The sequence below is a fragment of the Phyllobates terribilis genome, unplaced genomic scaffold, assembly GCF_046119375.1.
Source record: "Phyllobates terribilis strain yellow unplaced genomic scaffold, ASM4611937v1 Scaffold_249__1_contigs__length_2872098, whole genome shotgun sequence".
NCBI classification, from domain to species: domain Eukaryota; kingdom Metazoa; phylum Chordata; class Amphibia; order Anura; family Dendrobatidae; genus Phyllobates; species Phyllobates terribilis.
In genome coordinates this window covers 603,561-615,713 of record NW_027363009.1, presented here as the reverse complement: position 1 = coordinate 615,713, position 12,153 = coordinate 603,561, and the positions used below count along the sequence as shown (strand labels likewise).

General features: G+C 45.1%; 9 non-coding genes across 9 annotated transcripts; all 9 read left to right on the top strand.

Moving 5' to 3' along the window:
- The first annotated feature begins 753 nt into the window (after nt 1–753).
- LOC141218655 (U2 spliceosomal RNA) lies at nt 754–944 on the top strand. The gene has a single exon (XR_012287350.1). It is a non-coding gene; the product is annotated as a U2 spliceosomal RNA (small nuclear RNA).
- A 1,121-nt stretch (nt 945–2,065) lies between these two features.
- On the top strand, nt 2,066–2,256 carry LOC141218654 (U2 spliceosomal RNA). Its single transcript, XR_012287349.1, has one exon. It is a non-coding gene; the product is annotated as a U2 spliceosomal RNA (small nuclear RNA).
- Nucleotides 2,257–3,377: 1,121 nt separating this feature from the next.
- LOC141218653 (U2 spliceosomal RNA) lies at nt 3,378–3,568 on the top strand. The gene has a single exon (XR_012287348.1). It is a non-coding gene; the product is annotated as a U2 spliceosomal RNA (small nuclear RNA).
- Nucleotides 3,569–4,689: 1,121 nt separating this feature from the next.
- LOC141218652 (U2 spliceosomal RNA) lies at nt 4,690–4,880 on the top strand. Its single transcript, XR_012287347.1, has one exon. It is a non-coding gene; the product is annotated as a U2 spliceosomal RNA (small nuclear RNA).
- Nucleotides 4,881–6,002: 1,122 nt separating this feature from the next.
- On the top strand, nt 6,003–6,193 carry LOC141218651 (U2 spliceosomal RNA). The gene has a single exon (XR_012287346.1). It is a non-coding gene; the product is annotated as a U2 spliceosomal RNA (small nuclear RNA).
- A 1,120-nt stretch (nt 6,194–7,313) lies between these two features.
- Nucleotides 7,314–7,504, top strand: LOC141218650 (U2 spliceosomal RNA). Its single transcript, XR_012287345.1, has one exon. It is a non-coding gene; the product is annotated as a U2 spliceosomal RNA (small nuclear RNA).
- Nucleotides 7,505–8,624: 1,120 nt separating this feature from the next.
- On the top strand, nt 8,625–8,815 carry LOC141218649 (U2 spliceosomal RNA). Its single transcript, XR_012287344.1, has one exon. It is a non-coding gene; the product is annotated as a U2 spliceosomal RNA (small nuclear RNA).
- A 1,122-nt stretch (nt 8,816–9,937) lies between these two features.
- LOC141218648 (U2 spliceosomal RNA) lies at nt 9,938–10,128 on the top strand. The gene has a single exon (XR_012287343.1). It is a non-coding gene; the product is annotated as a U2 spliceosomal RNA (small nuclear RNA).
- Nucleotides 10,129–11,248: 1,120 nt separating this feature from the next.
- On the top strand, nt 11,249–11,439 carry LOC141218646 (U2 spliceosomal RNA). The gene has a single exon (XR_012287341.1). It is a non-coding gene; the product is annotated as a U2 spliceosomal RNA (small nuclear RNA).
- Nucleotides 11,440–12,153: the final 714 nt, after the last annotated feature.

Here is a 12,153-nt window from a genome sequence, read left to right as displayed (position 1 = left end):
CTGTTTAGCAAATGCCCTTGTTATCAACAGCAGCCTTTTAAACTCACCTGAGCTAACAGGTATGTGAGCTGGTTACTCTGCTGCGCTTAAAATTTCTTTTTTGGTTTGCTACAATGCCTTTTCTGAAACGTTGTCTCCCTCTGCTGGAACACTGACTTCTTTCATTTAATGCCTGCAGACTATAAAAGAGAAACCAACCCAAAAAGTTTGGTTGATTAGTCTGTGGCATTCTTTTAAACTGTTGCTTATGGCGGTCTCTGTGAGCTTCTCAGTGACATTCAGCCATCCAGGTATCCCGCCTGCAGTAGACGGAATGTGGCAATGGAACGCTGGCTGCGCGTGTCATAATAGGCTCTGAGCCTTTATATACCTGCGCACAGCAGCAGCCACCTTCAGTCTGCTGCTGGACAGCCAGCAGCAGCAGCAGCAGGAGAGGTAATTAATCAGCAACCCTCCTGCTAAGGGTAGACAGCTGCTCGTTCCACCCCCCCCCGCCTTAATTGGTTCTCCTCCCTTCCAACGGTGTTGAGGCGGGTGGGAACAGCCGGGGGTTGAGGGTACTGTGCTAAAAGAGGTGGAGTTATGCAGATCTAAAACGCGTGGATTGCAGCAGCAGCAAGCCGAAAAGTGCAGGCATGTGAGGGATCTAGAGGTTGACAGCATGTCTTCTTAACGGGAGTCCAGGTGGCCATCTCCACAAATGGACTTTTCAGAATCCTTGGGTGGCACCGTAGTCGGAAACCAATTCTGGTTATCGCTTCTCGGCCTTTTGGCTAAGATCAAGTGTAGTATCTGTTCTTATCAGTTTAATATCTGATACGTCCCCTATCTGGGGACCATATATTAAATGGATTTTTAGAACAGGGAGATGGAAAAAGAGCTTGCTCTGTCCACTCCACGCATTGACCTGGTATTGCAGTATCTCCAGGACCGGTGCACCCCTTCTTTAATGCAGTTTCTAAAATCAGAAAGAATTGAATTCAATGCTTTTTGTTCATTTTGCTTGTTTGTCGGATTTTGGGATGGACTCTTTGGCTTTGCTTTTCTTCTCCTCATTGGATTTTTCATGTTAAAAGTTGCAGAAGCCAGATGACAAGCTCATTTTGGTTCAACTTCAGCAACTGTGCATTGCATTGCCATGTAATGTAATGTAATGCAATGCTATCTATCTAGCTCTCCCTCTATACTTCTTTTTGGATAAACAGACATATTAGGCAAGCATTTTGGAGCTTTCACCTAAATAACTACAGGTGGTGAGATAAGCTGCACAATATAATTGACCTTTCAGTATATTGTTGCACACACACCATCTATTTAGCAAATGCCCTTGTTATCAACAGCAGCCTTTTAAACTCACCTGAGCTAACAGGTATGTGAGCTGGTTACTCTGCTGCGCTTAAAATTTCTTTTTTGGTTTGCTACAATGCCTTTTCTGAAACGTTGTCTCCCTCTGCTGGAACACTGACTTCTTTCATTTAATGCCTGCAGACTATAAAAGAGAAACCAACCCAAAAAGTTTGGTTGATTAGTCTGTGGCATTCTTTTAAACTGTTGCTTATGGCGGTCTCTGTGAGCTTCTCAGTGACATTCAGCCATCCAGGTATCCCGCCTGCAGTAGACGGAATGTGGCAATGGAACGCTGGCTGCGCGTGTCATAATAGGCTCTGAGCCTTTATATACCTGCGCACAGCAGCAGCCACCTTCAGTCTGCTGCTGGACAGCCAGCAGCAGCAGCAGCAGGAGAGGTAATTAATCAGCAACCCTCCTGCTAAGGGTAGACAGCTGCTCGTTCCACCCCCCCCCCCGCCTTAATTGGTTCTCCTCCCTTCCAACGGTGTTGAGGCGGGTGGGAACAGCCGGGGGTTGAGGGTACTGTGCTAAAAGAGGTGGAGTTATGCAGATCTAAAACGCGTGGATTGCAGCAGCAGCAAGCCGAAAAGTGCAGGCATGTGAGGGATCTAGAGGTTGACAGCATGTCTTCTTAACGGGAGTCCAGGTGGCCATCTCCACAAATGGACTTTTCAGAATCCTTGGGTGGCACCGTAGTCGGAAACCAATTCTGGTTATCGCTTCTCGGCCTTTTGGCTAAGATCAAGTGTAGTATCTGTTCTTATCAGTTTAATATCTGATACGTCCCCTATCTGGGGACCATATATTAAATGGATTTTTAGAACAGGGAGATGGAAAAAGAGCTTGCTCTGTCCACTCCACGCATTGACCTGGTATTGCAGTATCTCCAGGACCGGTGCACCCCTTCTTTAATGCAGTTTCTAAAATCAGAAAGAATTGAATTCAATGCTTTTTGTTCATTTTGCTTGTTTGTCGGATTTTGGGATGGACTCTTTGGCTTTGCTTTTCTTCTCCTCATTGGATTTTTCATGTTAAAAGTTGCAGAAGCCAGATGACAAGCTCATTTTGGTTCAACTTCAGCAACTGTGCATTGCATTGCCATGTAATGTAATGTAATGCAATGCTATCTATCTAGCTCTCCCTCTATACTTCCTTTTGGATAAACAGACATATTAGGCAAGCATTTTGGAGCTTTCACCTAAATAACTACAGGTGGTGAGATAAGCTGCACAATATAATTGACCTTTCAGTATATTGTTGCACACACACCATCTATTTAGCAAATGCCCTTGTTATCAACAGCAGCCTTTTAAACTCACCTGAGCTAACAGGTATGTGAGCTGGTTACTCTGCTGCGCTTAAAATTTCTTTTTTGGTTTGCTACAATGCCTTTTCTGAAACGTTGTCTCCCTCTGCTGGAACACTGACTTCTTTCATTTAATGCCTGCAGACTATAAAAGAGAAACCAACCCAAAAAGTTTGGTTGATTAGTCTGTGGCATTCTTTTAAACTGTTGCTTATGGCGGTCTCTGTGAGCTTCTCAGTGACATTCAGCCATCCAGGTATCCCGCCTGCAGTAGACGGAATGTGGCAATGGAACGCTGGCTGCGCGTGTCATAATAGGCTCTGAGCCTTTATATACCTGCGCACAGCAGCAGCCACCTTCAGTCTGCTGCTGGACAGCCAGCAGCAGCAGCAGCAGGAGAGGTAATTAATCAGCAACCCTCCTGCTAAGGGTAGACAGCTGCTCGTTCCACCCCCCCCCCCGCCTTAATTGGTTCTCCTCCCTTCCAACGGTGTTGAGGCGGGTGGGAACAGCCGGGGGTTGAGGGTACTGTGCTAAAAGAGGTGGAGTTATGCAGATCTAAAACGCGTGGATTGCAGCAGCAGCAAGCCGAAAAGTGCAGGCATGTGAGGGATCTAGAGGTTGACAGCATGTCTTCTTAACGGGAGTCCAGGTGGCCATCTCCACAAATGGACTTTTCAGAATCCTTGGGTGGCACCGTAGTCGGAAACCAATTCTGGTTATCGCTTCTCGGCCTTTTGGCTAAGATCAAGTGTAGTATCTGTTCTTATCAGTTTAATATCTGATACGTCCCCTATCTGGGGACCATATATTAAATGGATTTTTAGAACAGGGAGATGGAAAAAGAGCTTGCTCTGTCCACTCCACGCATTGACCTGGTATTGCAGTATCTCCAGGACCGGTGCACCCCTTCTTTAATGCAGTTTCTAAAATCAGAAAGAATTGAATTCAATGCTTTTTGTTCATTTTGCTTGTTTGTCGGATTTTGGGATGGACTCTTTGGCTTTGCTTTTCTTCTCCTCATTGGATTTTTCATGTTAAAAGTTGCAGAAGCCAGATGACAAGCTCATTTTGGTTCAACTTCAGCAACTGTGCATTGCATTGCCATGTAATGTAATGTAATCCAATGCTATCTATCTAGCTCTCCCTCTATACTTCCTTTTGGATAAACAGACATATTAGGCAAGCATTTTGGAGCTTTCACCTAAATAACTACAGGTGGTGAGATAAGCTGCACAATATAATTGACCTTTCAGTATATTGTTGCACACACACCATCTATTTAGCAAATGCCCTTGTTATCAACAGCAGCCTTTTAAACTCACCTGAGCTAACAGGTATGTGAGCTGGTTACTCTGCTGCGTTTAAAATTTCTTTTTTGGTTTGCTACAATGCCTTTTCTGAAACGTTGTCTCCCTCTGCTGGAACACTGACTTCTTTCATTTAATGCCTGCAGACTATAAAAGAGAAACCAACCCAAAAAGTTTGGTTGATTAGTCTGTGGCATTCTTTTAAACTGTTGCTTATGGCGGTCTCTGTGAGCTTCTCAGTGACATTCAGCCATCCAGGTATCCCGCCTGCAGTAGACGGAATGTGGCAATGGAACGCTGGCTGCGCGTGTCATAATAGGCTCTGAGCCTTTATATACCTGCGCACAGCAGCAGCCACCTTCAGTCTGCTGCTGGACAGCCAGCAGCAGCAGCAGCAGGAGAGGTAATTAATCAGCAACCCTCCTGCTAAGGGTAGACAGCTGCTCGTTCCACCCCCCCCCCCGCCTTAATTGGTTCTCCTCCCTTCCAACGGTGTTGAGGCGGGTGGGAACAGCCGGGGGTTGAGGGTACTGTGCTAAAAGAGGTGGAGTTATGCAGATCTAAAACGCGTGGATTGCAGCAGCAGCAAGCCGAAAAGTGCAGGCATGTGAGGGATCTAGAGGTTGACAGCATGTCTTCTTAACGGGAGTCCAGGTGGCCATCTCCACAAATGGACTTTTCAGAATCCTTGGGTGGCACCGTAGTCGGAAACCAATTCTGGTTATCGCTTCTCGGCCTTTTGGCTAAGATCAAGTGTAGTATCTGTTCTTATCAGTTTAATATCTGATACGTCCCCTATCTGGGGACCATATATTAAATGGATTTTTAGAACAGGGAGATGGAAAAAGAGCTTGCTCTGTCCACTCCACGCATTGACCTGGTATTGCAGTATCTCCAGGACCGGTGCACCCCTTCTTTAATGCAGTTTCTAAAATCAGAAAGAATTGAATTCAATGCTTTTTGTTCATTTTGCTTGTTTGTCGGATTTTGGGATGGACTCTTTGGCTTTGCTTTTCTTCTCCTCATTGGATTTTTCATGTTAAAAGTTGCAGAAGCCAGATGACAAGCTCATTTTGGTTCAACTTCAGCAACTGTGCATTGCATTGCCATGTAATGTAATGTAATGCAATGCTATCTATCTAGCTCTCCCTCTATACTTCCTTTTGGATAAACAGACATATTAGGCAAGCATTTTGGAGCTTTCACCTAAATAACTACAGGTGGTGAGATAAGCTGCACAATATAATTGACCTTTCAGTATATTGTTGCACACACACCATCTATTTAGCAAATGCCCTTGTTATCAACAGCAGCCTTTTAAACTCACCTGAGCTAACAGGTATGTGAGCTGGTTACTCTGCTGCGCTTAAAATTTCTTTTTTGGTTTGCTACAATGCCTTTTCTGAAACGTTGTCTCCCTCTGCTGGAACACTGACTTCTTTCATTTAATGCCTGCAGACTATAAAAGAGAAACCAACCCAAAAAGTTTGGTTGATTAGTCTGTGGCATTCTTTTAAACTGTTGCTTATGGCGGTCTCTGTGAGCTTCTCAGTGACATTCAGCCATCCAGGTATCCCGCCTGCAGTAGACGGAATGTGGCAATGGAACGCTGGCTGCGCGTGTCATAATAGGCTCTGAGCCTTTATATACCTGCGCACAGCAGCAGCCACCTTCAGTCTGCTGCTGGACAGCCAGCAGCAGCAGCAGCAGGAGAGGTAATTAATCAGCAACCCTCCTGCTAAGGGTAGACAGCTGCTCGTTCCACCCCCCCCCCCCGCCTTAATTGGTTCTCCTCCCTTCCAACGGTGTTGAGGCGGGTGGGAACACCCGGGGGTTGAGGGTACTGTGCTAAAAGAGGTGGAGTTATGCAGATCTAAAACGCGTGGATTGCAGCAGCAGCAAGCCGAAAAGTGCAGGCATGTGAGGGATCTAGAGGTTGACAGCATGTCTTCTTAACGGGAGTCCAGGTGGCCATCTCCACAAATGGACTTTTCAGAATCCTTGGGTGGCACCGTAGTCGGAAACCAATTCTGGTTATCGCTTCTCGGCCTTTTGGCTAAGATCAAGTGTAGTATCTGTTCTTATCAGTTTAATATCTGATACGTCCCCTATCTGGGGACCATATATTAAATGGATTTTTAGAACAGGGAGATGGAAAAAGAGCTTGCTCTGTCCACTCCACGCATTGACCTGGTATTGCAGTATCTCCAGGACCGGTGCACCCCTTCTTTAATGCAGTTTCTAAAATCAGAAAGAATTGAATTCAATGCTTTTTGTTCATTTTGCTTGTTTGTCGGATTTTGGGATGGACTCTTTGGCTTTGCTTTTCTTCTCCTCATTGGATTTTTCATGTTAAAAGTTGCAGAAGCCAGATGACAAGCTCATTTTGGTTCAACTTCAGCAACTGTGCATTGCATTGCCATGTAATGTAATGTAATGCAATGCTATCTATCTAGCTCTCCCTCTATACTTCCTTTTGGATAAACAGACATATTAGGCAAGCATTTTGGAGCTTTCACCTAAATAACTACAGGTGGTGAGATAAGCTGCACAATATAATTGACCTTTCAGTATATTGTTGCACACACACCATCTATTTAGCAAATGCCCTTGTTATCAACAGCAGCCTTTTAAACTCACCTGAGCTAACAGGTATGTGAGCTGGTTACTCTGCTGCGTTTAAAATTTCTTTTTTGGTTTGCTACAATGCCTTTTCTGAAACGTTGTCTCCCTCTGCTGGAACACTGACTTCTTTCATTTAATGCCTGCAGACTATAAAAGAGAAACCAACCCAAAAAGTTTGGTTGATTAGTCTGTGGCATTCTTTTAAACTGTTGCTTATGGCGGTCTCTGTGAGCTTCTCAGTGACATTCAGCCATCCAGGTATCCCGCCTGCAGTAGACGGAATGTGGCAATGAAACGCTGGCTGCGCGTGTCATAATAGGCTCTGAGCCTTTATATACCTGCGCACAGCAGCAGCCACCTTCAGTCTGCTGCTGGACAGCCAGCAGCAGCAGCAGCAGGAGAGGTAATTAATCAGCAACCCTCCTGCTAAGGGTAGACAGCTGCTCGTTCCACCCCCCCCCCGCCTTAATTGGTTCTCCTCCCTTCCAACGGTGTTGAGGCGGGTGGGAACAGCCGGGGGTTGAGGGTACTGTGCTAAAAGAGGTGGAGTTATGCAGATCTAAAACGCGTGGATTGCAGCAGCAGCAAGCCGAAAAGTGCAGGCATGTGAGGGATCTAGAGGTTGACAGCATGTCTTCTTAACGGGAGTCCAGGTGGCCATCTCCACAAATGGACTTTTCAGAATCCTTGGGTGGCACCGTAGTCGGAAACCAATTCTGGTTATCGCTTCTCGGCCTTTTGGCTAAGATCAAGTGTAGTATCTGTTCTTATCAGTTTAATATCTGATACGTCCCCTATCTGGGGACCATATATTAAATGGATTTTTAGAACAGGGAGATGGAAAAAGAGCTTGCTCTGTCCACTCCACGCATTGACCTGGTATTGCAGTATCTCCAGGACCGGTGCACCCCTTCTTTAATGCAGTTTCTAAAATCAGAAAGAATTGAATTCAATGCTTTTTGTTCATTTTGCTTGTTTGTCGGATTTTGGGATGGACTCTTTGGCTTTGCTTTTCTTCTCCTCATTGGATTTTTCATGTTAAAAGTTGCAGAAGCCAGATGACAAGCTCATTTTGGTTCAACTTCAGCAACTGTGCATTGCATTGCCATGTAATGTAATGTAATGCAATGCTATCTATCTAGCTCTCCCTCTATACTTCCTTTTGGATAAACAGACATATTAGGCAAGCATTTTGGAGCTTTCACCTAAATAACTACAGGTGGTGAGATAAGCTGCACAATATAATTGACCTTTCAGTATATTGTTGCACACACACCATCTATTTAGCAAATGCCCTTGTTATCAACAGCAGCCTTTTAAACTCACCTGAGCTAACAGGTATGTGAGCTGGTTACTCTGCTGCGCTTAAAATTTCTTTTTTGGTTTGCTACAATGCCTTTTCTGAAACGTTGTCTCCCTCTGCTGGAACACTGACTTCTTTCATTTAATGCCTGCAGACTATAAAAGAGAAACCAACCCAAAAAGTTTGGTTGATTAGTCTGTGGCATTCTTTTAAACTGTTGCTTATGGCGGTCTCTGTGAGCTTCTCAGTGACATTCAGCCATCCAGGTATCCCGCCTGCAGTAGACGGAATGTGGCAATGGAACGCTGGCTGCGCGTGTCATAATAGGCTCTGAGCCTTTATATACCTGCGCACAGCAGCAGCCACCTTCAGTCTGCTGCTGGACAGCCAGCAGCAGCAGCAGCAGGAGAGGTAATTAATCAGCAACCCTCCTGCTAAGGGTAGACAGCTGCTCGTTCCACCCCCCCCCCGCCTTAATTGGTTCTCCTCCCTTCCAACGGTGTTGAGGCGGGTGGGAACAGCCGGGGGTTGAGGGTACTGTGCTAAAAGAGGTGGAGTTATGCAGATCTAAAACGCGTGGATTGCAGCAGCAGCAAGCCGAAAAGTGCAGGCATGTGAGGGATCTAGAGGTTGACAGCATGTCTTCTTAACGGGAGTCCAGGTGGCCATCTCCACAAATGGACTTTTCAGAATCCTTGGGTGGCACCGTAGTCGGAAACCAATTCTGGTTATCGCTTCTCGGCCTTTTGGCTAAGATCAAGTGTAGTATCTGTTCTTATCAGTTTAATATCTGATACGTCCCCTATCTGGGGACCATATATTAAATGGATTTTTAGAACAGGGAGATGGAAAAAGAGCTTGCTCTGTCCACTCCACGCATTGACCTGGTATTGCAGTATCTCCAGGACCGGTGCACCCCTTCTTTAATGCAGTTTCTAAAATCAGAAAGAATTGAATTCAATGCTTTTTGTTCATTTTGCTTGTTTGTCGGATTTTGGGATGGACTCTTTGGCTTTGCTTTTCTTCTCCTCATTGGATTTTTCATGTTAAAAGTTGCAGAAGCCAGATGACAAGCTCATTTTGGTTCAACTTCAGCAACTGTGCATTGCATTGCCATGTAATGTAATGTAATGCAATGCTATCTATCTAGCTCTCCCTCTATACTTCCTTTTGGATAAACAGACATATTAGGCAAGCATTTTGGAGCTTTCACCTAAATAACTACAGGTGGTGAGATAAGCTGCACAATATAATTGACCTTTCAGTATATTGTTGCACACACACCATCTATTTAGCAAATGCCCTTGTTATCAACAGCAGCCTTTTAAACTCACCTGAGCTAACAGGTATGTGAGCTGGTTACTCTGCTGCGCTTAAAATTTCTTTTTTGGTTTGCTACAATGCCTTTTCTGAAACGTTGTCTCCCTCTGCTGGAACACTGACTTCTTTCATTTAATGCCTGCAGACTATAAAAGAGAAACCAACCCAAAAAGTTTGGTTGATTAGTCTGTGGCATTCTTTTAAACTGTTGCTTATGGCGGTCTCTGTGAGCTTCTCAGTGACATTCAGCCATCCAGGTATCCCGCCTGCAGTAGACGGAATGTGGCAATGGAACGCTGGCTGCGCGTGTCATAATAGGCTCTGAGCCTTTATATACCTGCGCACAGCAGCAGCCACCTTCAGTCTGCTGCTGGACAGCCAGCAGCAGCAGCAGCAGGAGAGGTAATTAATCAGCAACCCTCCTGCTAAGGGTAGACAGCTGCTCGTTCCACCCCCCCCCCCCGCCTTAATTGGTTCTCCTCCCTTCCAACGGTGTTGAGGCGGGTGGGAACAGCCGGGGGTTGAGGGTACTGTGCTAAAAGAGGTGGAGTTATGCAGATCTAAAACGCGTGGATTGCAGCAGCAGCAAGCCGAAAAGTGCAGGCATGTGAGGGATCTAGAGGTTGACAGCATGTCTTCTTAACGGGAGTCCAGGTGGCCATCTCCACAAATGGACTTTTCAGAATCCTTGGGTGGCACCGTAGTCGGAAACCAATTCTGGTTATCGCTTCTCGGCCTTTTGGCTAAGATCAAGTGTAGTATCTGTTCTTATCAGTTTAATATCTGATACGTCCCCTATCTGGGGACCATATATTAAATGGATTTTTAGAACAGGGAGATGGAAAAAGAGCTTGCTCTGTCCACTCCACGCATTGACCTGGTATTGCAGTATCTCCAGGACCGGTGCACCCCTTCTTTAATGCAGTTTCTAAAATCAGAAAGAATTGAATTCAATGCTTTTTGTTCATTTTGCTTGTTTGTCGGATTTTGGGATGGACTCTTTGGCTTTGCTTTTCTTCTCCTCATTGGATTTTTCATGTTAAAAGTTGCAGAAGCCAGATGACAAGCTCATTTTGGTTCAACTTCAGCAACTGTGCATTGCATTGCCATGTAATGTAATGTAATGCAATGCTATCTATCTAGCTCTCCCTCTATACTTCCTTTTGGATAAACAGACATATTAGGCAAGCATTTTGGAGCTTTCACCTAAATAACTACAGGTGGTGAGATAAGCTGCACAATATAATTGACCTTTCAGTATATTGTTGCACACACACCATCTATTTAGCAAATGCCCTTGTTATCAACAGCAGCCTTTTAAACTCACCTGAGCTAACAGGTATGTGAGCTGGTTACTCTGCTGCGTTTAAAATTTCTTTTTTGGTTTGCTACAATGCCTTTTCTGAAACGTTGTCTCCCTCTGCTGGAACACTGACTTCTTTCATTTAATGCCTGCAGACTATAAAAGAGAAACCAACCCAAAAAGTTTGGTTGATTAGTCTGTGGCATTCTTTTAAACTGTTGCTTATGGCGGTCTCTGTGAGCTTCTCAGTGACATTCAGCCATCCAGGTATCCCGCCTGCAGTAGACGGAATGTGGCAATGAAACGCTGGCTGCGCGTGTCATAATAGGCTCTGAGCCTTTATATACCTGCGCACAGCAGCAGCCACCTTCAGTCTGCTGCTGGACAGCCAGCAGCAGCAGCAGCAGGAGAGGTAATTAATCAGCAACCCTCCTGCTAAGGGTAGACAGCTGCTCGTTCCACCCCCCCCCCGCCTTAATTGGTTCTCCTCCCTTCCAACGGTGTTGAGGCGGGTGGGAACAGCCGGGGGTTGAGGGTACTGTGCTAAAAGAGGTGGAGTTATGCAGATCTAAAACGCGTGGATTGCAGCAGCAGCAAGCCGAAAAGTGCAGGCATGTGAGGGATCTAGAGGTTGACAGCATGTCTTCTTAACGGGAGTCCAGGTGGCCATCTCCACAAATGGACTTTTCAGAATCCTTGGGTGGCACCGTAGTCGGAAACCAATTCTGGTTATCGCTTCTCGGCCTTTTGGCTAAGATCAAGTGTAGTATCTGTTCTTATCAGTTTAATATCTGATACGTCCCCTATCTGGGGACCATATATTAAATGGATTTTTAGAACAGGGAGATGGAAAAAGAGCTTGCTCTGTCCACTCCACGCATTGACCTGGTATTGCAGTATCTCCAGGACCGGTGCACCCCTTCTTTAATGCAGTTTCTAAAATCAGAAAGAATTGAATTCAATGCTTTTTGTTCATTTTGCTTGTTTGTCGGATTTTGGGATGGACTCTTTGGCTTTGCTTTTCTTCTCCTCATTGGATTTTTCATGTTAAAAGTTGCAGAAGCCAGATGACAAGCTCATTTTGGTTCAACTTCAGCAACTGTGCATTGCATTGCCATGTAATGTAATGTAATGCAATGCTATCTATCTAGCTCTCCCTCTATACTTCCTTTTGGATAAACAGACATATTAGGCAAGCATTTTGGAGCTTTCACCTAAATAACTACAGGTGGTGAGATAAGCTGCACAATATAATTGACCTTTCAGTATATTGTTGCACACACACCATCTATTTAGCAAATGCCCTTGTTATCAACAGCAGCCTTTTAAACTCACCTGAGCTAACAGGTATGTGAGCTGGTTACTCTGCTGCGCTTAAAATTTCTTTTTTGGTTTGCTACAATGCCTTTTCTGAAACGTTGTCTCCCTCTGCTGGAACACTGACTTCTTTCATTTAATGCCTGCAGACTATAAAAGAGAAACCAACCCAAAAAGTTTGGTTGATTAGTCTGTGGCATTCTTTTAAACTGTTGCTTATGGCGGTCTCTGTGAGCTTCTCAGTGACATTCAGCCATCCAGGTATCCCGCCTGCAGTAGACGGAATGTGGCAATGGAACGCTGGCTGCGCGTGTCATAA